Source organism: Sceloporus occidentalis, unplaced genomic scaffold (assembly GCF_023333645.1).
Source record: "Sceloporus occidentalis isolate IW3139 unplaced genomic scaffold, rSceOcc1.0.p SCAF_6, whole genome shotgun sequence".
NCBI classification, from domain to species: Eukaryota; Metazoa; Chordata; class Lepidosauria; order Squamata; family Phrynosomatidae; genus Sceloporus; species Sceloporus occidentalis.
Genome location: NW_028316986.1, coordinates 24,825,662 through 24,847,890, shown reverse-complemented (window position 1 = coordinate 24,847,890; position 22,229 = coordinate 24,825,662). Strand labels below are relative to the sequence as shown.

The 22,229-nt window shown below is 40.7% G+C and overlaps 1 protein-coding gene across 3 annotated transcripts in view; it reads left to right on the top strand.

Moving 5' to 3' along the window:
• The window catches only part of TTC7A (tetratricopeptide repeat domain 7A), a 317,709-nt gene that overhangs the window by 220,423 nt on the left and 75,057 nt on the right, over positions 1 to 22,229 (top strand). The window lies entirely within an intron of this gene.

The window sequence follows — 22,229 nt, the reverse complement described above, 5'->3', positions numbered from 1 at the left end:
CATACATCTGGTTTGGCATAATCATTTTGAATTAGAAAGTCCTGGATTCAAGATAATTTCTGTCACAGACAGAAATACAGCATCTTATTTCAAATTTCCCTAATCTTTTTTCTCCCATCTTCTGTCTTTTCCAAAGACAGTGGCCATCGTATTGAGGACTGTGGTAATTGTAGTTCATCTAGAAGACACAAGATTACGGGAGTCTACTCTGTTTTCTCAGCTTCAATTATTTCCATACAATAGTAATATAAAGGTAGTAATACATCATAGAGGTGCATTATAAGGTTTATCAAAATAATGGAAAGTGCTACTTCTGGTGATGTTATTTAATACACGTTGAGCTGCCCTTATCCAGAATTCCAAAATCCGAAATATTCCAAAAACCAAAATTTTTTTAGGGGTGGATGAGATAGTGACACCTTTGCTTTCTGATGGTTCAGTGTACACAAACTTGGTTTCATGCACAAAATTATTTAAAATAGTGTACAAAATTACATTCAGGCTATGTGTATAAGGTGCATATGAAACATAAACAAATTTTGTGTTTAGATCCCATCTCCAGGATATCTCATTATGTACATATATGCAAATACAGGTATTCCAAAATACCTGGTCCAAAATATATAAAACATCACTGGTCCCAAGCATTTCAGATAAGGGAGATTTAACCTGTATTATTACTAATATCATTCGTGCATTAGGAACATAAGAACACTTCTGGATCAAATCAACATTTTGCTTAGTCTGGGATTCTGTTTCAACAGTAGACTGTCAAATGTAGTCAGTAGCCTAGAGTCAAGGTTGGTAGACAAAGGGCACTTTTCTTCCACGTTTCTCTCTTAGCAACTGGTATTAAAAGATATAATGCATCTGAACAAGGAAATTCTATTTAACTATCAATACCAATAATCGGGTTTCAGTGGATTCAAAACAGCAGTTAGAATGCTGATCGGGGCCAGTTAGAGGAAGCATATAATTTCCTTGTTGAAACAGCTTCCCTGGCTACCAGTTCATTTCCAGATGCAATTCAAAGTGCTGGGCATGACCTATAAAGCCCAATGTGGTTTAGGTACAGACTATTTGAAAGACCATAGTTCTCCGTATGGATCTTCCAGAGCTTTAAGGTCATCAGAGTAAGGCCCACCACCATCACAGTCTTGTTGGTGAAGACACAAGAGAGAGCCTTCTCAATGGCTGCTCCCAGCCTCTTGAACTCTGTTTCACGGGAGATTAGGTTGGCCATCTCCTAGCTTTCCTTTCACCAGCAAGTAAAAACATTTTTATTTAAGCAAGCTTTTAATGCTTACAGAGGTAGGTTTTTAATGTGTGGTTTATCTGTTTTAACTTTTCTATTATTTTTATTCAGTTTTATAGTATTTTAATGTGTTTTTAAACTAGTTTTAAAACTTTCTGTAAAGATTTTTTATTTGTTGTAATGGAAGCTGCCTTGGATTCCAGCCTGGGAGAAAGGCGGCATATAAATAAATTAAATAATAGCTGTTGATAGACATTCCCCATTAAATTGCCCCATTTAAATATAAACCTCCAATAACAGTGTTTTGTGCAAAGATGACCTTACCTTTGTCTATCTAGAATGTACTGCAAATCAGATTCCTTGGATGCTCTTGAGATTTTGTATTAGTAAATTGTATTGTTTCTCTTCCATTTTGCAACACCACATATCAGTGGCGTCTTGCAGACCTAGTGGGGGAGGAATTCATGCCCTTTGAGGGTGGGGTGACTTTTATACTTTTGTTGCATTCTGCATATCTTCTGTTTCTAGATAGCTTTTTTTGCTAAACAAGTTGTCTCATGCTTTTGAAGTGTTGAGAGTTACACGTAATGATCTTTGCCTACCCACTGGATCTCTGCTGTCAGATTTGGAACATTAGGCATCACCTGACTGATTCAATTGGTCTTCGAAGCATATGCGCCATATAAATGGGGTTCTTGGTTGCGGTATTATTGACCCTAATTAGTGCAGGACTCACTTGTCAACAAAAAATCCACTCTGAAAGCTGCATGGCTGATCTTATGCATAAGTCATAAATTTAATGACAAACAAACCTGTTGACTGAGTGATTCTTTTGTGCAAAAGCAAAGAAGGTACAACATTTGGAATTCTGTCTAAATTTGTTTAGTGATAGTATTAGGGATAGCAGGTGGGTTTCTGTGAAAAAGGCAGTACTATATTGAAGTATTGTACTTCATGAAAATGTTCCTCCACAGTTTCAAATGCCCATATTGACAAACCCACAAGAGCTTGGAAGAGACTACAAGGGCCATCCAGTCCAACCCCATTCTGTCATGCAGGAACTCTCACTCAAAGCATCATTGACAGATGGCCATCCAGGCTCTGTTTAATGACCTGTAAGGAAGGAGACTCCACTACACTCCAAGGGAGTGTGTTCCGCTGTAGAACAGCCCTTACTGTCAGGAAGTTCCTCCTAAGGTTGAGGTGGAATCTCTTTTCCTGGAGCTTGCATCCATTGTTCCAGGTCCTGTTCTCTGCAGCAGCAGAAAACAAGCTTGCTCCCTCCTCAATATGACATCCCTTCAAATATTTAAACAGGGCTATCATATCACCTTTTAACCTTCTCTTTTCCAGGCTAAACATACCCAGCTCCCTAAGGCGGTTTCCAGGGCACGGTTTCCAGACCCTTCACCATTTTAGTCCCCCTCCTTTGGACATGCTCCAGTTTCTCAGCATCTTTTTTTAATTGTGGTGCCCAGAACTGGACACAGTATTCCAGGTGGGGCCTGACTAAAGCAGAATGGAGTGGCACTATTACTTCCCTTGATCTAGACACTATACTTTTATTGATGCAGCCTAAAATTGCATTGGCCTTTTTAGCTGCCACATTGCACTGTGAGAGTGTCACTTGCTCAGAGTCCTAGTTAAACACTCAAAGCACTACACCATGGTGGCTCTCATTATAATGTGAAGTAGCTCCAAAGGCACCAACAACATATTATCTTGACACAATCATTATTCCTCCTGAGTAGAAAGGTAGAATCAATGACTGGGAGAAGGCTGAAGACATATCCTGATTTGGGGAATGGGGACAGACAGGCTGGTTGATCTGGTTAAGGGTTAAACTAAATTGTATATTAAACATATAGTACATTGATCACATTTTTTGATTCTAAGCTAAGCAAGCTCACAGATAAATCTGGTGGGAACATGAGACAGATCCTTCTTACTAGCTGCTCCTGGGCTCTGGAATTTCTTTGCTAGATTGGTTGGATTGGCATCCTCTCTGCTATCCTTTCGTAGGTAGGTGAAGATCTTCTTGTTCCAGTAGGCTTTTGATGACTGACTGGTTTGGGAGAAAGGGGATGGAGAGTCCACCACCCTCCAAGGTCATACAAAACTAAGGCAGTTCTGAAAGATTATCATACAACCTCTGTTTAAGACCTCCAAAGATGGAGAGTCCAGCACCCTCCAAAGTGATCTATTCTGTTGTTGAATTGCTCTTGAAGTAAAAAAAAAAATATTCTTAATTATTAGGTGAAATAGGTATTGCAATTTGAATCTGTTGGTTCATGTTCTAGTCTCTGGAGCAGTAGGAGACAAGCTTGTTCCATCTTTTACATGACTTCCCTTCAGACATTATTATTATTATTATTATTATTATTATTATTATTATTATTATTATTATCCTTTATTTATGAAGCGCTGTAAATTTACACAGCGCTGTACATACAGTATTTTTAGTTAGACGGTAACAAGACATGACACAGAAGGAGAAGGGAGTGGTGGAGGGAAAGGGTAAGAGGTCCAGCAGTTCCTCTCTACCTCCAAGGCCTGGACCAAGGCAGATGGACTGGAGGGAGGGCTTGGCTTCATAATGGATGGTTAATCATTTTCCAGGGAAAATACATACTCTCAAGTAGGATAATGCATATACAGTACATAGCAATACAGGAAATGGTTTGATAAACAGGCACCAAAAGAACTTCAAATAGTAAGCGACAATTATGCAATGCCTGGGAAGCCTTCTCTGAACAGGATGGTTTTCAACTCCGTTTTGAAGCTGGTTAAAGAAGTGATGGCTCTTGCTTGTGGGGGAAGAAGGTTCCAGGAGTGAGGGGCAGCAAGTGAAAAGGGGCGAATCCGGGATGGCACAGAGGAAATCCTGGGCTGAGACAGCAGACCTTGATTACCAGAATGGAGGGCCCTGGTGGGAAGGTGAGGAGAAAGAAGGTCTGATAAGTACGGAGGGGCCAGTCCATGGAGGGCTTTAAATGTTGACAGCAGGAGCTTATACTGAATGCAGAAAGGGAGGGGGAGCCAGTGAAGGGATGCCACCACAGGAGAAATGTGGTCAGAGCAGTGGGTGGGAGTGATAATGTGTGCAGCTGAACGCTGAACAGAGATTAAAGGACGGAGGTGAGAAAGAGGAAGCCCAGCCAGGAGGACATTACAGTAATCAAGTCGTGAGATCAATAGGACCTGGACCAGGATCTTGGCAGTAGAGGCGGAGAGATATGGTCGGATTTTGGCAATATTGTACAAAAAGAATCTACAAGCCTTGGCTGTGGTCTGGATCTGAGGGATACACGACAGAGAAGAATCAAAGATAAACCAAGACTGTGGGCATGCTGGACTGGTTGAATAGAAATGTTGTCCACAGAGGCAGAAAAGGAGAGTTGAAGGGTGGGCTTAGGAGGAAAGACAAGAAGCTCCGTCTTGGACATGTCACCTCTCAGTCTTCTCTTTTCCAAGCTAAACATACCCAGCTCCCTAAGTCATTCCTCATAAGACGTGATTTCCAGATTTCTGATCATCTTGGTCACCCTCCTCTGAACATGTTTCAGCTTTTCACATCCTTTTGAATTGTGGTGCCCAGAGCTGGATGCAGTATTCTAGATGAGTCTGGCCAACACAGACTAGAGTAGCACTTCCCTTGATTTGGACACTACTGTATATATTCATGTCTAACTCTAGACATTTTAATCAAAAAAATTGACAAAAAAAACCTGAGTTGACTTATCCACGGGTCAATGTAAGTACTGTACTATACTTTAACTCTTACAAAAAAAGAACCATCCATTGGTGAAAGGCAAGAGTATAATCTGTCCTGGAAGCACTGACCCTCATCTACTCTCTCATTCATCCAGCCTTTAGAGTGAACGCAAACAGTTATGCCTGTTGGAATTTTGTATGTTTTTTGGCTTTCCCCCCATCCTTTCTATCTTTTGTTACATACCCCTAAGTTTTAGCCTTGACTTCTCCATGGGTCATATAAACTCCATAATTTTGGCCCCAAAACCTGCCCTCAACGTATACATGAGGTCAGCTTAATAGTTGAGTATATACGGTATGCTCCTTTTGATGCAGCCCATTGGCTTTTTTGCAAGCTGCCTTGAGTCCAAGACTGGGAGGCAAGAATAATAAAAATGACAACAGGAGGAATAACAACAACAGGAACAACACATGGAATGTGCCACTGCTCTGATTTGAGAAATGAAGACTTCATTGCCCTGCTGACAGCAAAGCACACCTTCAGCACCTTTAGCTACGGTACTTGTCTAGCCCACAGTGACAACCCATCAGCATTCATTATGTCCGTTGGCTTTCTCCTCCTGTTCCCAAATTCCAAAAATGGAATTTGTTTCTGCTGCTGCTATTTTCTCTCATTATGTATGCATTACAGCATGCATTGGGGGGCAAGGGATCAAGATCAGTGCTTTGATTGCTGCTCCTGTTGTCATAGTGCTGGTCCTTAGGGCCGTTTCTCAAATTCTGCAAGCAGCAGAATAATTTCTCCCACACAGCTCCTTCCTACCTACTCAGAAGCTACTTGACAGTGAGTGTGACAACATGGTCACTTCATGGCCCAAGGAAAAGAGGTGCTAACAGACAGGGCCATTGTTAAGCCCTGCTGCTATCATCATCATCATCTTTAGCCCACTTCTCCCTATGGATCGAGACAGGTTACTATAAAAGAAATAAAAATACACAGCACAATATATTCAGTACATAACCCAACAGAATAGGCTTTGATTTCTACAGTTCAAATCTTAACCGGTGTATTGTGAGGAAGCACTCATGAGGGGGTAACAACAACCCCATTCCTAGAGTACTGTATTTTATTTCACAACCTTCAACCAAATGAATCTGGGGAGAATGGTCAGTAGTAGTAGTAGTAGTTGTTGTTGTTGTATGCCTTAAAGTTGTTCTGACTTATGGCGACCCTAAAGCTAGACTATCATGGGTTTTTTGTTTTGTTTTGTTTTGCAAGATTCATTAAAAGGGGGTTCCCATTTCCTTCCCCTGAAGCTGAGAGCATGTGACTTGCCCAAGGTCACCCAATGGATTTCATAGCTGAGCAGGAAATTGAAGCCTGGTCTTCAGAGTCATAGTCCAACACTTAAAACTACTACACCAAAGTGTAAACACAAAGCAGTCAGTTCAGTATGATAACTTTAAAATCTCAACAAAAAAAGACAGATAGAAGAAGCCAATAGAGCCATTTAAAACTCAAAACTTTAAAAGCCTAGTAGACCAAATGAATCATTGAATTCTAGTTGTAGCAAACTGTGCCTCACTGGAAATCTGTCTGTGGAGCATGCCCTAACTCTTGATCTATTGCACTGGTCAGGAATTTGCTGGCTTACAAAGCCTCCTCCACATCTGTCATCCTATGAGTAAGAAAGTCTTTCCCTGACATGGAACAAATAATAAATGAGGAACCTCAATGGTTTATAATTTTCATGAGTTAGGTGACATAACTAGAAAGGCCCTCGCCTCACCTGTTTTAGTTCAGGTGGTGGGAACATCCAGACAAGAACCCTGTTGATGATTTCATCATTCAGCCAGATTGGTTGCTATGAAAACAGAACCATGTACCATTCCCACTTCGACATGTAGCACCAAAACTTAGAATTGTGTTTGCAACTGGACCAGAAAGTTAGGAATGAGTTATGTTCTTTAAGCATTTTTATTAATATGCTACCAGTGTCTGATCACAGTAGCCGAGAAAAACTCAAGTTTGAATGTGCACTTCAACCATTCATTATAGGACTGCCTAACCAAATTCACAAGATGAGCATGTAGATGAACTCACAACAACAGCAAAATATAAATATACCACTGTATGACAAATATAATATGATATTCCAAAAGGTTGTCCCAAAATATAATCAGTTTTTCAGCTTAGCTATATTGTCTGACATACTGTTGAACAGTTACAAATGCTTAACTAGACCTATGCATCCATAACGGCTTGATACTCCTTTTTGCAGTCATGGCAGTGTTACATCCCCCAAACCTATAGTAGCAGCCAGCAGCCATAGCAGGCAGAGGTCTGTTTTTCTAGCAGTCACGGCACAACAGGATGATGTTTTGAACCTCCATGTGCCAGTGTGACAGTCAGAAGCAACCCCTTCTCCAACTGCAGATTATTCTTGGGAGAGCCTTAAAAAGTCATCCTTTTGCCCCAGTTGCTAGCAAAACAAACTTCCATCTCTCAGTGTGCTGCTGCCTATTAAGGTAGGTTTGGAGGGCTGAGACAAGGGATGATATGTAGTTATTCATTTCTAGCTATGGGTGCATCTACACTAATGATTGCCAAACTTTGGTTCTCCAGGTGTTTTGGACTTTAACTCCCAGAAACCCCAGCCAGCTTGGCCAACAGTCAGGAATTCTGGGAGCTGAAGTCCAAAACATCTGAAGAACCAGAGTTTGGGAACCACTGATCTACACTGTAGAAATAATGCAGGTTGACACCGCTTTAACTGCCATGGCTCCATCCTACAGAATCCTGGGATTTGTAGTTTTGTGAAGCACCAGCATTTTGGCAACAAAGGCTTAAGAATCCCCTCTTGTAAAAATACACATCCCAGGATTCCATAGGATGGTGCTAACAGCACTTAAAGCGATAGAAAACAGCATTATTTCTGCAATGTAGATGCACCTTTAGTCTGTGATGTAGGAGCTCAGCTATTCTTCTTCTCTCACAATCTTCAATCTTCTGTATTCAAAATGTAAAGCAGCAGAGACCTTGTAACAAATCTTTCCAGTATTTATCAGAATGAATAAATGCCTAATGATGAATAACTTTTGCATGTGCTCTTTTAAAGCATCTGGAATTTGAAGCGTTAACCAGACACTCTTAGGATCTTGTCATACATTTCAAGCTGGGAAAGTGGCAATTGATTTGGAATATATCTGAATATTACTGTTAGCTAGGCAGTTTTATATTCCAAAGCAAATAATTACAAATTTTGGCAACATCACTAATAACAAAGGGACAATGCAAGAGATTAGGGGAAAATCTTTGTCTTCTAGGAAGCTGACCATGGCAACACAACTGTGCTTCCGTTCCATTCAAGCAAATTTAAACATTTGACGACAGGTCTAACAGAATTAATTGAATGATTAGTGTGAATAAACAACTAATGCTTCAATTGCAATCAAAACAGGAGCTGTGACTGATTGTGTCCAAGCAGACATACGTCACCATGATCCCTTTGTCTCATGCTACTTACTGCTCTTGAAATGGAGCAGAGGCTAAAACACTGTCTTTTACTGTCATGATAGAGATGCACTCACCTATCAAAAGGATCCTGGGCAGAGGCATTGCAGAGCAACATGGCAGTTGTCATTAGAAGCAGATGTGACAGCTGAGAGTTTGGAATAACAAGGGGGAAACAATAGTTGTCAAGGGGAAGACCTGATGCAGGATAGTGGCTAACTGTAGACAGGGAAGTCTTCACATACAGTTTTGCCTCATCTATGAGATTTCACCATGTAACCTTAGGCAAGATTGATGGTCTGGCACATAAGTGTGACTGAGATCCTGAATGCATAAGGGTGCTATGCCTTGCTTGTGGGTTTCCCAAAGGCATTGAGTTATCCACTGTTGAAGCCCAACTGGAAAGACTTATCCAACAGGGTGGTTGTTACAGTGTTTGTGAAACTCTTTAACAACTATCTATGAGGAACAGGAGAAGGAGGGAGAATTCAAGGGAATCATTGGGGAGGGTGTAGAATGCACAGTGACACCTGAAAGGGGGTGGCACCTGGTGTGCAGGTGGGACTGGGCTCCCTCCTGGGTATGGCAGCTCTACTGGTTGGACAGGAAAATGTGTCTACTGTTAGGAAGGATCTAATTAGGCAAATTTTTGAATTTAGCTCAAATTGCTGAGAGAGAGGGTCCTAACAACACCCTCATGAGACAGTGTCCCATGGTGTATATGAGAGGTCCACAAGAATCCCTTGAGAGACGACACTGAAACAGATTGTTCCAATTAAGTCCAAATATTTATTAAAAAGGGAAAACAAACACACAGCAAAGGACACACTCATACACGCAATTCTCAATGAAAGTAAATCTCTTATAAGACATATTCTTCTACCCCTTTGACCTAGATTGAAAAATTTCTCTCCTCTTTTGCTTTGATAGTATCTATTTTTATATTCTATTGTACTATATTGCTGTTTTTATTGTTGTGATTTGTATTTGTATATTGTATATTGTATTGGGTTGTAATCTTGCCTTGATCCACCTGGGAGAGGCAGGAAAATACAAATATAATTTTATTATTTTATTATATTATTATTATTATTATTATTATTATTATTAAAGGAGGGAAATTTGGGAGAGAGCTGAGAGAGGCAAATCTATGGGAAATACTTCCGAAGGCTTCTCCGGGAACCAGATGTGGATGTAGATGATGAAAGGACATGGCCGCCGAAACGTGGGGGGAAAAACTGCCGAGGGCGCTAAAATCAGAGTTCAGTCTGACGTGAAGCTGTATTCTGAGTATAGCACACTGATATGGGCTAGACTGAGGTTTATATAGACAAATTCTAACCTCTGGCAATGAGTTTAATAGCTTAGCTGCAGCCAAGACAAAGGGTGTAAACACCTGGGCTTTTGTTAAATTAAGGTGAAGAATAGACTTAGCCAAGGCACTCCGATCTGAACACAGTGGGGGAAGGCAAACAGATGGATCGGTGGCCATTGACTTAATCACTGGGCCATCAGGTATGAGGCTGAAAACAAACAGCAAGTATTGTACTGGTTTTTGGAGGAGATGGTTTTTCTTGTCTAGCAATTCCCAAACTTCCTATGGAGAATTTCCAGTTCTCTAGGGCTCCTACTCCCTCCTTTGCAAGCTGCCTACATGACATCTCTGCTTTGGAGAAATGGCAGTGCCCCGGGAGGTCAGCTTGGGGTCAAAGTGAATTCCACACACACTCCAAAATTTAATATAAATCTATATGCTCTAACACTACACCCTGCCTTATTTTGTTTTATAATGTTTTTTTTAATTAAATGTTGTTGTTTTAAATCTGGGGCTTCTCATTTCTCCTCCCACTGAGCCTTGCCCCAATCACACCATCTCTTCATCATTTTAAAGGGACACAGTAGAACCCCACAGCCTATTTCTGCCAAAAGGCATATGTTTGGGGAGCATGGTGTCACCCCCCTTAGGGTGTCACAGGATGCCCCCCACATTCTCCTAGTGACACCCCTGAAAAAAAAGACCCCTGAAAAAAAGATGCCAGAGTATACATGTGTCTCTAGAAGGAGCAGAGGATCCTCTCACATTTCAGTCAGATACATATATACTGTCCCAATTTCACAGCCTCTCCTAGGTTGTCTATTCTTGGTCATTAATAACTTTGCCAACTTGGCCACACATGTCCCAGTTTTCATCTGTGAAGTGTTGGAGGGTATACAAACAATGTGAACCTTTTCATGTTACAATGGACAAGCAAAAGCAAATGCACTAATGACTTCTGGCAAGTTGTCTCATAAAGTGAATGATGCACAGGGCTGATTAACATATTGGACCAAGACTGGAAAGACCTAGCTTTCAAGCTCCCTTAAACTATGAGTGGTGATGTAGCTCAGTCATTTTAAATCCTGGACCTCATAATCTTAAAGGCTAGACAGCAATATGGATTATTCCATCAGCGAAGTAGCATTTCACCCCATCACTTTCCTTCCAATTGCTTCTACATTCCTGATACGTTAAAACAAAAAACAAAACAAACCTATTTGTTATTCCCTATGTGTTGGGGGGGGGGGGGATCCTGTGAGCATATATGCAGTTTTGCAGTTTAAGTTAAGTTAAGTAAAAATGGTGGATGTTTTGAGCAATGATATTAGGCAGATAAATCTTGTTTCTGTCAAAACAATCTCTTATAAAAGGTTGTTTATTTCCTACGCTTCAGCACTTCCTAGCGCCTGTTAATATCTTAAGCTGTAATCAGATTTCATTTCGTGGAGTTTTGAAAACAACAGCCAACTCCTAATGAGGGGTATGAAAGTTAGTGGGAAAGTGCCTCTGTGTTAAATTTGCACTAAAAAGCTAAAATCAGACAACAGTTAATCACACTATTTCCTATTTTATGTAGGTAAAAGTCCTATCTGTGATTTCACTCCTCTTCTGTCTGTCTCTTTCTCTCTCTAGTTTGGTAGAGAGATATACTGCTGAGATATACTGCTGCATGGATGTCCAAAACCCCATTTTTTTCACTAATTCAACCATTGAAAGAGAATTAGAAAGGTGCTAGAGGACTGGAGAAAGACAAAAATTGTCCCTCTCTTTAAAAAAGGCAAAACAACAATAACAACAACACTACAGACCAGTCAGCCTCACCAGAAAAAAATATTAGAACAGATTATATAGAAGTCTGTCTGTAGGTATCTTGATCAGTGGTGCCTGTATAGACTTATCAAGAACAAATCCTTCCAAACTAAACTAGGGAATTTTGGGAACTGTAGTTTGTTGTGGTAACAGAGCTCTGTAACAGAGAAGGCTCAATGTCTCACAAAACTATAGTTCCCAGAATTCCCTAGCACTGAACCAGGGCAATTAAAGTGATCTCAAGATGGATTATTTCTGCAGTCTGTTTTGGCCCTATATCTTTTTTCCCCCAACTAGGACACTAGTTTAGTAGATGGTGGGAACGTTGTGGATGTCATTTATCTGGATTTCCACAAAGCATTTTACATGTTCCCCCATAACGATCTAATTAGCAAACTGATTAAATGTGGAATGGATGGAAACACTGTCAGATGGATTCCTAATTAAATGGAAAACTGTGCTCAAAATGTCGTCAACAGTGTCTGCACTTCAAACAGGAATGAGAACTCAAATGGAATGCCTCAGGGTCCTCTCCCAGGGCCATTACTCTTCAACATTTTTATCAGTGACTTAGATGATGAGGTAGAGGGAATCTTTATGAAGCTCACAGGTGACACAAAACCTGGAGGGTTGGCTAACAGATTGGAATATAGGGAAAGGTTTCAAAAGCAGTTCAGCAACGGAACCAGTTGTTGATGATGAGGTCTCTTTCACTGAACGTCTTCAAAAAGGGGCTAGACAGCTACCTGCTGGGGATACTCTAACTGGGAATCCTGCATTGAGCAGGAGTTGGATTTCATGGCCAAGGGGGACCCTCTCCAACTCCATGATTCTATGATTAGAACTCTTTTTAAGAAATAAAGACATAACAACAGTTAAAAGTCTTCTGCAAGCTAAATAATTGATTCTATCAGAGCCCATTTCTGGCTCAAAAGAACAGGTTTTCAATCAAATTGTCAGGAAACTGGAAATCAGTCATAACATTCCCATCAGTACTGACAAGATGCTCAGCCACTATAGTGGATAGCATACCTGTATTGTGTTTGAAAGAAGCCTGGAGTTTGTCTGCAAGTACTTCCCTTTGAGGTGAATCTTTAGGAGGGCTGCCAGAAGGTTATTGTTCTCCCAAAGAGATGCAGATCACTTCCCAGTGACTTCACACACACCTTTCAATGGAAGACAGAACTTATATGGTTAAGGTTTAGTTTCCAGCATCTTCAACATGTTTCACAAAAGGCTGGGCCCAAGTTGGCAGAAGACAACCCATGGACATGCCTTCTTCCTGCTGCAGGATATCTACCATGCCCTCTGTACACTCCTGTATCACCTGACACTCGGGTCCTCAGATCTTGCTGAAGGGGCTGTAGCCCATGATATCATCTATCTTTTTCTGGCACAATGTATAGGAACCCTTGTGGTTGCTTTAGTGCTTCAAATGTGGAATTCTCCCTGGTTTTGCTTGGGAATCTTTAAATAAACATCAGAGTGACCAAGAATGTGCAGTTCTTACTGACTGGTTGTGCTTGTACTACATCTTGTGTCACTTTGCCATCAACTGGCAAACTGTTTCTTGAAAGAGTCAAATTTTTGCTTGAGTTAGAAATTAGGTTTTCTATGTGTTGCATTTCCACCAAGCTGAGGGCAGGTCTAGCTTACTTCCCATTTGGTTGCACACAGAAGGAGTACATAGTTTCTGCTCTTTCTTCCTCTTCTTCATTGCCTTTCTCCAAGTTCTCAAGGAGAAAAACAAATTTCACCTCATCCCTTTCATTGTCATCATCACTGAAGTCTATAGCTTACGCTATTGCCTCTTGAGTCTCTAAAACTTGAAATCTTTGACAGCCATTGCCAATGTTAGAGCATGTAACTTTTGGGAATTTGGAACTAGACATGTAGTGCCTTTGCAACAATGTCATATTTGATGCAGCCCTTAAGATGCCTGCAAGACAATGCCATAACTTGTATTTAAGAGTAGACTATTTTATTATTATTTGATTTGATTTATACCCTGCCTTTCCAAGGTAGCTAATGAGGTGTTAGCTCAGCTCCAAGAAAAATGTTCTTGCTCTTGACTCAGCAATCTGAAGCAGTTGATACATATGACAAAGCATCTATCCGCTCTTAATTTTTTGTGCATTCTGTATGCTCAGTCCTGAAGAGTCTTGAAAAATGTGGGGGATATATTTCTGTGAGCCCTATATCAAAGTCACAAAAATATCCTTTCTCACAAGCTGTAAAGCCAGTGTCCTTGTCTCAAGTTAACAGTTCTTCTGTCAACAATGGTCTGCTGGAAATTAAATACAGTGGACCCTTGTTATACGCTGGGGTTTGGTTCCAAGATCCCCCATGTATAACAAAATCCGTGTATGCTCAAGTCCCATTAAATATAATGACATAGCAAAATGGTGTCCCTTATAAAAAATGGAAAATCAAGATAAATTTATACTTTTTTCTAACATTTTCAAACCGTGTATGCTTGAATCCATGTATAAAAAATCAGTGTATAAGAAAGGCCGACTGTACAGTATATTTTAATACATAAGAAATGATCCCTGATTTTATGAACCCTGCTACTTTTAGGCTGCCTTTGAATCCCATTTTACCTTTCCCACTCTGTTCTACCCTGTCCCACATTCTTCCTGGCTGCTGTTTTGCTTTTTCTTTCTCTCTTACTGTCTCCACCAAATGCATCTGGGGATGTAGGCTCAAGTCTGTGAAAGTTCATGCTAACAACTTCTGTCTTTCAGTTAGTCTCAAAGGTGCTGCAAGATCCCTTTGCACACTTACTTTTTTCAAATTCTTCTTCTCTGCTATTTCTTCTACTGACCATTGTGCTCTTTATTACTGCTATCCTTCTTCAGGGTCAATAATAATAATAATAATAATAATAATAATAATAATAATAATAATAATGTTTATTTATATACCGCTTTTCCAAATTAGATCAAAGTGGTGTACAACAGGAAGTACAATACAAAGTCAAAATAAAACATAACAGGCCTCTCCCCCCCTCAAGATGGTGGTCGGAAGGAGGGCTTTTTCTTCTTTCAGGCAGGCAGTTGGAGCTTGCCTGCCTCTCTCCCCCCAAGATAGTGGATGAAGGGAGGGCTATTTCTTCTTTCAGGCAGGCAGTTGGCAATCTCATCCTCTCTCTTCAGTTCTATCTGTGGCATCTCTGTGTGTCTTTCAACCACTTGGTTTGTTCTTTTCCTTTTTCTGTGTGTCTTCTTTTCTTCTCTTTGTGTCTCTAGTCTACTCTTGAGTAACTCCCTCACTGTGGTCTTTCACTGAATACCTCCTTTTCTCTATCTCCTATTCCTTCACATCCATTACATGTCTGTTCTCCCTCCTCACTTTCTTTTACAGGCCAGCCTTCCTTTCCCACATGTGCCTCTACATCACAAAGCTGAAGTGCCATAGGCTTCCTCTTTCTGCTCTCATTCTCATTTCTGTTTCTGTTTTTGTTTTTGTTGTTGTTTGTTATTGCTGTCCTTCATGCTTAGTGCTTGTCACCCATCACATGGTGAAAAACTCTAGCAACAATGGTAGGGAAAGCAGCTGGGGGTCCTCACAAAATAGCAAATGTAAAAGCCACCCTCTCTTCTCGTTACACTAAGTTTCGTTGTGAGATAAGGTACTTTATGTTCTAGCTTAATATTTTTTTTCCTAGAAAATGTAATTTAGTGTAATTAATATAAACACATTGGCCCGTTACAAACGGGCATTAAAGTATGCGCAGAGCGCATACTAGGGTTAGGAAGGGGTGGTGGTTCCACACACCCCTAACCCTAGTACGTGCTCTGCACGTAGAAAATGGCGGCAGCCGTTTCACATGGCCGCCGCCATCACTACGTCATGACCGCATCGCCTCCAAATGAGGCGGCGCAGTTGTGACGTATTGGGGCCGCGCCAGGGCACCTATGGTGCCCTCTCCGTGACTCCGGAAGGAGCTCCGTTTCAGAGCTCCTTCCTGGCTTTGCATCGCTGGGCGCAGCTTTCAGACGGCTGCGCCCAGCGACACAGAGGAGAAAGGGGCCAAGCGGCCCCTTTCTCCTCCTCCCCACCGCCGTGGGGTGTCCTTGGGGCTTGAAGCCCCAAGAACACCCTTTTCCAGGCTGCGGTGAAGCGGCCTTTTGCTGCTTCCCCGCAGCCTGCAAAGCAGTGGATCAGGGCCTTGGAGGCTGCCGGTCTGGCAGCTGAGGCCCGATACAGCGGGGAAACGGGCGGGTGCAGGCCGCTGCTTTTTGGCAGTCTGTAACCCGCCATTGACTCATTTTTGCTCCTAATGTTTTGTTTTTGCTTTTGCCTTGTTTCCATGATGAATCACCACATTAGACAAGATTGCCATAGCTCAGCTTATCCCTAGCCTGCTGCCTTTTGGAGGCATTGAACTAGCTTTCATTATTCTCAGCTACCATCATTTGGACATGCTGGTTAGAGATGATGGGAACAATAATCCAACAGATCTGCAGGGTGCCAGGTTGTGGAAGGCTGCCCCATCTGATCATATCAATGGGTTTGCTTGTGTTTGGTAACAGATTCAGAGAATTGTTTTCCATGAGAGTTCCAGACAACAGCTGGATTTGTTCCTTAAGGACTGTTGAGCAGTTTTGCAGTGATTCTCAGAACAGTATTCACATAACTGTGGACAGATATCACTAGACTCAGACTGTTGTAGCAAATCTTTCTGGCCAAGGATTGCCATGATGGGAGAAAGGATATGTCGAAACTGTTCAACTAAACCCCTGAAACTAAAACATTCATATAAAATATTGAAAATGGGAAGCATCAAAAGATAAAAAAGGCCATTGACATGCCACCTAATATGACAGCTGCCAATGGATTAAGTAGGCAGATGGGCCAAAGATCAGCACTAGTGATCTATGCCAGGATGCTTACATCCTTGCAGCTGTTTCATTATGCTAAGTGTTGCTTCTGATCCCAGATCAAATAATTAAACCGCAGTGCAAAAATTGTGGTCATAGGGCCTCATGTGGTGTTTGGCTGCTCCTTTTATATCCCTTGAAACCAGGGGGACCCCAAGTTTTCTTCACATCTCAGCTGATGAGCTGGACTAGTTGTGAAAAAAACAATGGCTTTTGGTTTCTGAGATCATTGGTTGTTGTTGTTGTTGTTTGCATCCAAGTCATTTTTGACTTATGCCCTAAGGCAAACCTGTCACAGTGTTTTCTTGGCACGTTTCTTCAGAGCAGGTTTGCCATTGCCATCTTCTGAGTCTGAAAGAGTGTGACCTGCCCAAGGTCATCCAGTGGGTTTATATGATGGAGCTGGGATTCAAACCCTGATCTCTAGAGTCATATGGGCCATTCAGACTACCTTTTGTAATGAATTGTAACCCGGATTAAAAATTGGAAGTTCCCATTGGCACTGGTTTAAACACATCAGCATTAGGGTTTTACACACCCGAACCAGGGCAAATCCCCCTTAGAGCGGTTTTTCCGAAAGTGGATTATTTCCCGTTTCTTTTAGGAAAACCTGTATCTTCCCTGCTGCCGGCAAATGTGAACTTGGCCCCGGTCATGATCAGGTCAGGTTCAGGGGAGGGATTTAGGTCAGAGGGCAGAACATGCCTCCTCTCTCGCAGGCAGCTCTCTCTCTCTCTCTCTCTTTTGTAATTTTATTTTTGACAGATTATGCGAATGCTTGTTCTACAGGTTGATACATATTGGTAGAATATGTCTGCTTGTGCTACATTTCCCTTTCGTTTGCTTGCTGCCGCCACGGCAGGTCACTTTGCAAGTGGCATTTTTTAAACATTATTTTTTATATTTTATATATTTTATATTTTAATATGTGAATGCTACAATGCAATGCGAATGTTACAAATGTTTTCCTTTCAATTTGGCAAACTGATACAGTGTGTGAATGCTTGTGCTACATGTGTGTATGTATGGAGAGGTAGCATTCTGGGGTGGTAGTCGGAGGGAAAGCAGGTGCAGAGAAGGCATTCAGGTGGCCTCCCCTGCAAGTGACATTTGTTGTTGTTGTTATTATTATTATTATTATTATTATTATTAAACTTTATTTCTAGAGCGCTGTAATTATACACAGCGCTGTACAAAGTCGGTAAAATTAAGGAGTATATAAAAGCCTGCCCAAGGCGTACACTCTAAGATAATAACAATTAAATAGAGAAATAGATAAAATTACCATGTAGAAAAGAAAAGACAAATTAAAAACATCACATATAAAAGCAGATCACATCACATCAAACATTATCAGTCAGCATTATGCGAATGCTTTGGGCTGGAAGGGAAGGGAAGAGGTTCCAAAGAGGAGGAAATGCTGGGCTGGAAACGAAGGGGAAGCTAGAGGCTGACATTCAGAGGGAAGGCTGTGGAAACCCATGACTTTGGGGGAGTCACACTCTCTCAGCCTCAGGGGAAAGGCAATGGCAAATCTCCTCAGAACCAATCTTGCCAAGAAAACCCCAGGATGGGGTTGTTTTAGGGTAGTACACACAACACACACACACACACCTGGAGCTTTTTAAATTTGACAAGTTGACAGAATATGCGCACACTGCCGCCAGTCTTTCTAAAAAAAGGAGGGGGAAAGCACCCATTCCATTGGCCAATGGCTGTAGGATATGTCACGTTTGACGAAAGCGGAAGTGAATTTGATTGACAACAAAGGAGGCTCCATTTTAAAGCGGTACTGCAAATGTGAACTTCAGAGGGGCAAATTGCCCCGATCATGGTAAAGGGTAGTGGGCACTTGTAACTGGGCTGATTCAGTATGGGGGCAACCGAATCTACCCAATTCTATCCAGAGCAAATAGGCAAGTGGGAATGGGGCCATAGTCTAAGGCTCAAACCACTAGCTCTGTTGAGATCACTATCAATCACTGTAGTAGTGTGTAAATAGCAATTTCAGGAAGAGAATGCTGGAATGAGCAAGGAAGAGAGTGCGTATGTATGCATGTGTGTGTGTGTGTGAATACATGTATATGTGCAATGCATGCTTGCATGCATGTGCATGTGTGTACAGCTCCTAGTTGCCCAGACACCACCACACTCAGTCCTTAGGCCTGAAAAGGTTCTCCTCTGAAATAAAAGATCAGTGGAGAAGAAGGTGCTGTCTAAAATACAGACTGAGGTCTTCTGTAGTGACATTGCATATAGTTTACCACCCCACCAGGGGCAAGGAACATCTTCATTTTACTGCTTTCCTTGATCTGTAGTTGCAGCTGTGTTACATCCAAGTGTGCCCATTAATCTAGATGGGTCAGAAACTGCACAGCACTCCTCTGAGGCATCAGACTCAAAATATGTACATGTGTATTCACTATTTCTTCCTCTACCTCTGTAGCATGCAGAGCACACTAGCAAAGTCCTTTGATTAGTTTACCTCCCTCTTATGCTGGCTGGGTGTAATGCTAGTTGTAATCCAGTACATCTGGAGGATACCAGGCTGTGGAAATGTGGCCTGTGACAAGGGGAGGAGGGCTGTGAGGTTGGTCTAGAACTGAAAGAAAGCTCACATGAATTTCATTCTCTGTTGGGATTTCTGGCCCCCTCTCCACCCAGCTATCCACAAAATAATTTGTGTGAACCTGTTTGAAGTATCTGAAATATCTTGACTGCCTTCCAGCCAGCCATGATACTGATAAATTGTCTCTGCAGTACTGCAAGGGAAAAGAAGCACAGAAGCAGGTGTAAATGTTAAGTTATTTACAGCAGTGACTTTTTATTCTTGCTAAGAGTACACAACAAAGTTTGGAAGGTTAGCTCTTTTCTCCTCCCTGGAAAGAATAAGGTGTGGGGTTGTGGTTGTGGTTGTGGTTATTGTGTGCTTCAAGTTGTTTTCGACTTACGGTGACCCTAAGGCAAATCTATCATGGGGTTTTCTTGGTAAGATTTGTTCAGAGAAGATGTGCCATTGCCTCCCTTGAGCCTGAAAATATGTGACTTGCCCAAGGTCACCCAGTGGATTTACATGGGTGAGCGAGGAACTGAACCCTGGTCTTCAGAGTTGTAGTCCAACACTGAAACCACTATGCCATGCTGGCTCTCAAGTGTGGGGTTATCTCCATTTAAAGCTGGAATGGAATTTTATTACCCCTTTATGTAGGTAGGCAATAACTGTCTTTCCTATCCCAGGAAAAATTGTTTGGTATTTATTGAACCATTTCCTGTATTGCTATGTATTTTATATGTATTATCCTATCATTTCTTAGATTGTATGCCATAGGCAGCTTTACTCTTTATATTTATTGTTTTTATGTACAGCGCTGTGCAAATCTACAGTGCTATATAAAATAATAATAATAATAATAATAATAATAATAATAATAATAGAAGACTGAATGATAATGATCATTAAAGTGGGAGGCAGTAGGAAAAGAGGAAGACCAAGTGGATTGATTTGACTGTGGAAGTGATAGCCCTGAGCTTTCAAGACCTGAGTAGGACTGCCAAGGACAAGGGCTCTTGGAGGTCTCTCATTTACAGGGTCGAAGCCAACCTGATAACAAACAGCAACAAGTCTAGGAAATACAATATGTGAGGATTAAGCTGCTGAGTGAGCCTAAGGTGGCTGAGATGGGTAACGACTGATGAGGATTTTGTTGTTAATATATTATTTTAGTATTTTAGTATATTATAGTATTGTGCTTTATTATTTTGTTTTTGATTATATATGTTTGATGTTCTGGCCTTTGTGAAAAGGACTTTATAAATAAACATCATTATTATTATTATTATTATTATTATTATTATTATTATTATTATTATTATGCCTCGCATGGAAATTTACCTTAGGTTACTTCCTGAAACTTATTTTTGCAGGACCTGAGACTGGATATACCTATTTAATATATAGAGACACATACACCACCAATCTGATTAAATCGGTGACAGAAACATTCCAGAAATTGGGTCTCCTGCACGACTTTTTAGGTACTCTGAACTGGCCTAAGGCACAACAGATTCTTATACAACGCAGTAAAGACACTGACATGCAATACTCCACATCTGCCACATGTTCTACCTGCTCCCCAAATGTTTTGGGACTGTGCTTCAACCCAAAGGGGGCAAAATATTTGGAAAATTTAACAATCTCCAAATATCAGTTGGCATTCAGCAAAGGCTAGTTCAGCGTAATTCCTTCAGCTATGCTAGAGGGACGTTTCCATCGAATTGAATATAAGGATAGAATTTGTCTATGTGGAGAGTGCCAAGCAGAATCCATATCTCATATTCTTCTTTATTGTATATTTTATAAGGATGATAGACTATTACCCCTTTATTAAATAGACATCCAGGCAGAACCTCTGAATGGTACCTGAAGTTTTTATTGGCAGATGAGGATAAAAAGATCACAGAGGAAGTCGCAAAGTTTATTTTCTCTGCTATAAAAATTTGCAAAATCATGTGCTATAAAGGCGAGTAGTGATGTTCTCTCCCGGCTCAAACACTTATGGAAAATTGGGGTGGGTGTGGGTTGGATTATGAAGTGGTGAGTCTGTTAACAAAACCCTTGTTATAATGTATTTTACATGCCTGTTTATATGCTGTGTATGTACTACTCTTGCTGTTATTTAATTTGTTGCTGTTTTGGTTTTGTTTTGTAACTGCCTATGGTTTGTTGACTGAAATAAAGGCATTCATTCATTCATTCATTCATGCATTATTTTTAAATAACAGCATCAGATCAGTATCTTTACATTCAAACCTTGGGGGGATTGGGGTGAGATTAGAAGGAGATAGGAGGTAACGGTACCATTACTGTTACTCTAACCCCTGTGGTTTATATTTCTTCCTTACTCCTCCCTTCCTATATTAAAGGATCTCAGGACAGCGTATAGGCAAAATCAACAGTAACAAATTAAAACAATTTAACATAATTTTTAAAACATATTTTTATTGTTTCCAAGTCATAAAATAAAACATAATGTATCAGTTCTTACATAGTTCATATCTCAACAAAACCATCTCTTCATATTTACAATTCTCTTATCTAAGACCATAATATCGTCCTTAATATTTGTTACTTCCTTTACATTTCCCACTAGCTTCTATACTTGTCTAAAATTTTCTGCTACCATCTAGACCTTAAATTGCCTTCTCCCAGTGATATACCAGAATTAAAATATCTAATATACCTCCTTGATGTGCTAATGCTCATATTTCTACATTTTGGTTATATTAAAAACAATTTAACATAATAAGAATAATATAAATAGACCAAATAAGAATAATATAAATAGACCAAAATCACACTAAACACATTAACAAATTTAAGCACTTTTGAAAGATTAAAACAGTTTTAAAATTCCTGTGTATAGCATTTTGAAGGAAATCAGGCAGATCCAAATGCTTTAACAAATAGCCAGGTTTCTAACTGGCACCTAGATGAAACCAGACCTCCAAAAAGAGAGCATTCCACAGTTTGGTGCCACAGCATAAAAAGGCCTCTCCTATGCCCTCACACAGTATATTGACCTCTCTAATGTGAGGCAAAGGAGGACTTATTCAGCATTCCTAGATCCTTGGGCAAGCATATACAGAAAGAAAGAATATGGACCATCCTTTGCACCACAACCGTAGCTGTTGTTGTATCCTTATTATTTAGCTTAGAGGTCATGGGAGAGAGGG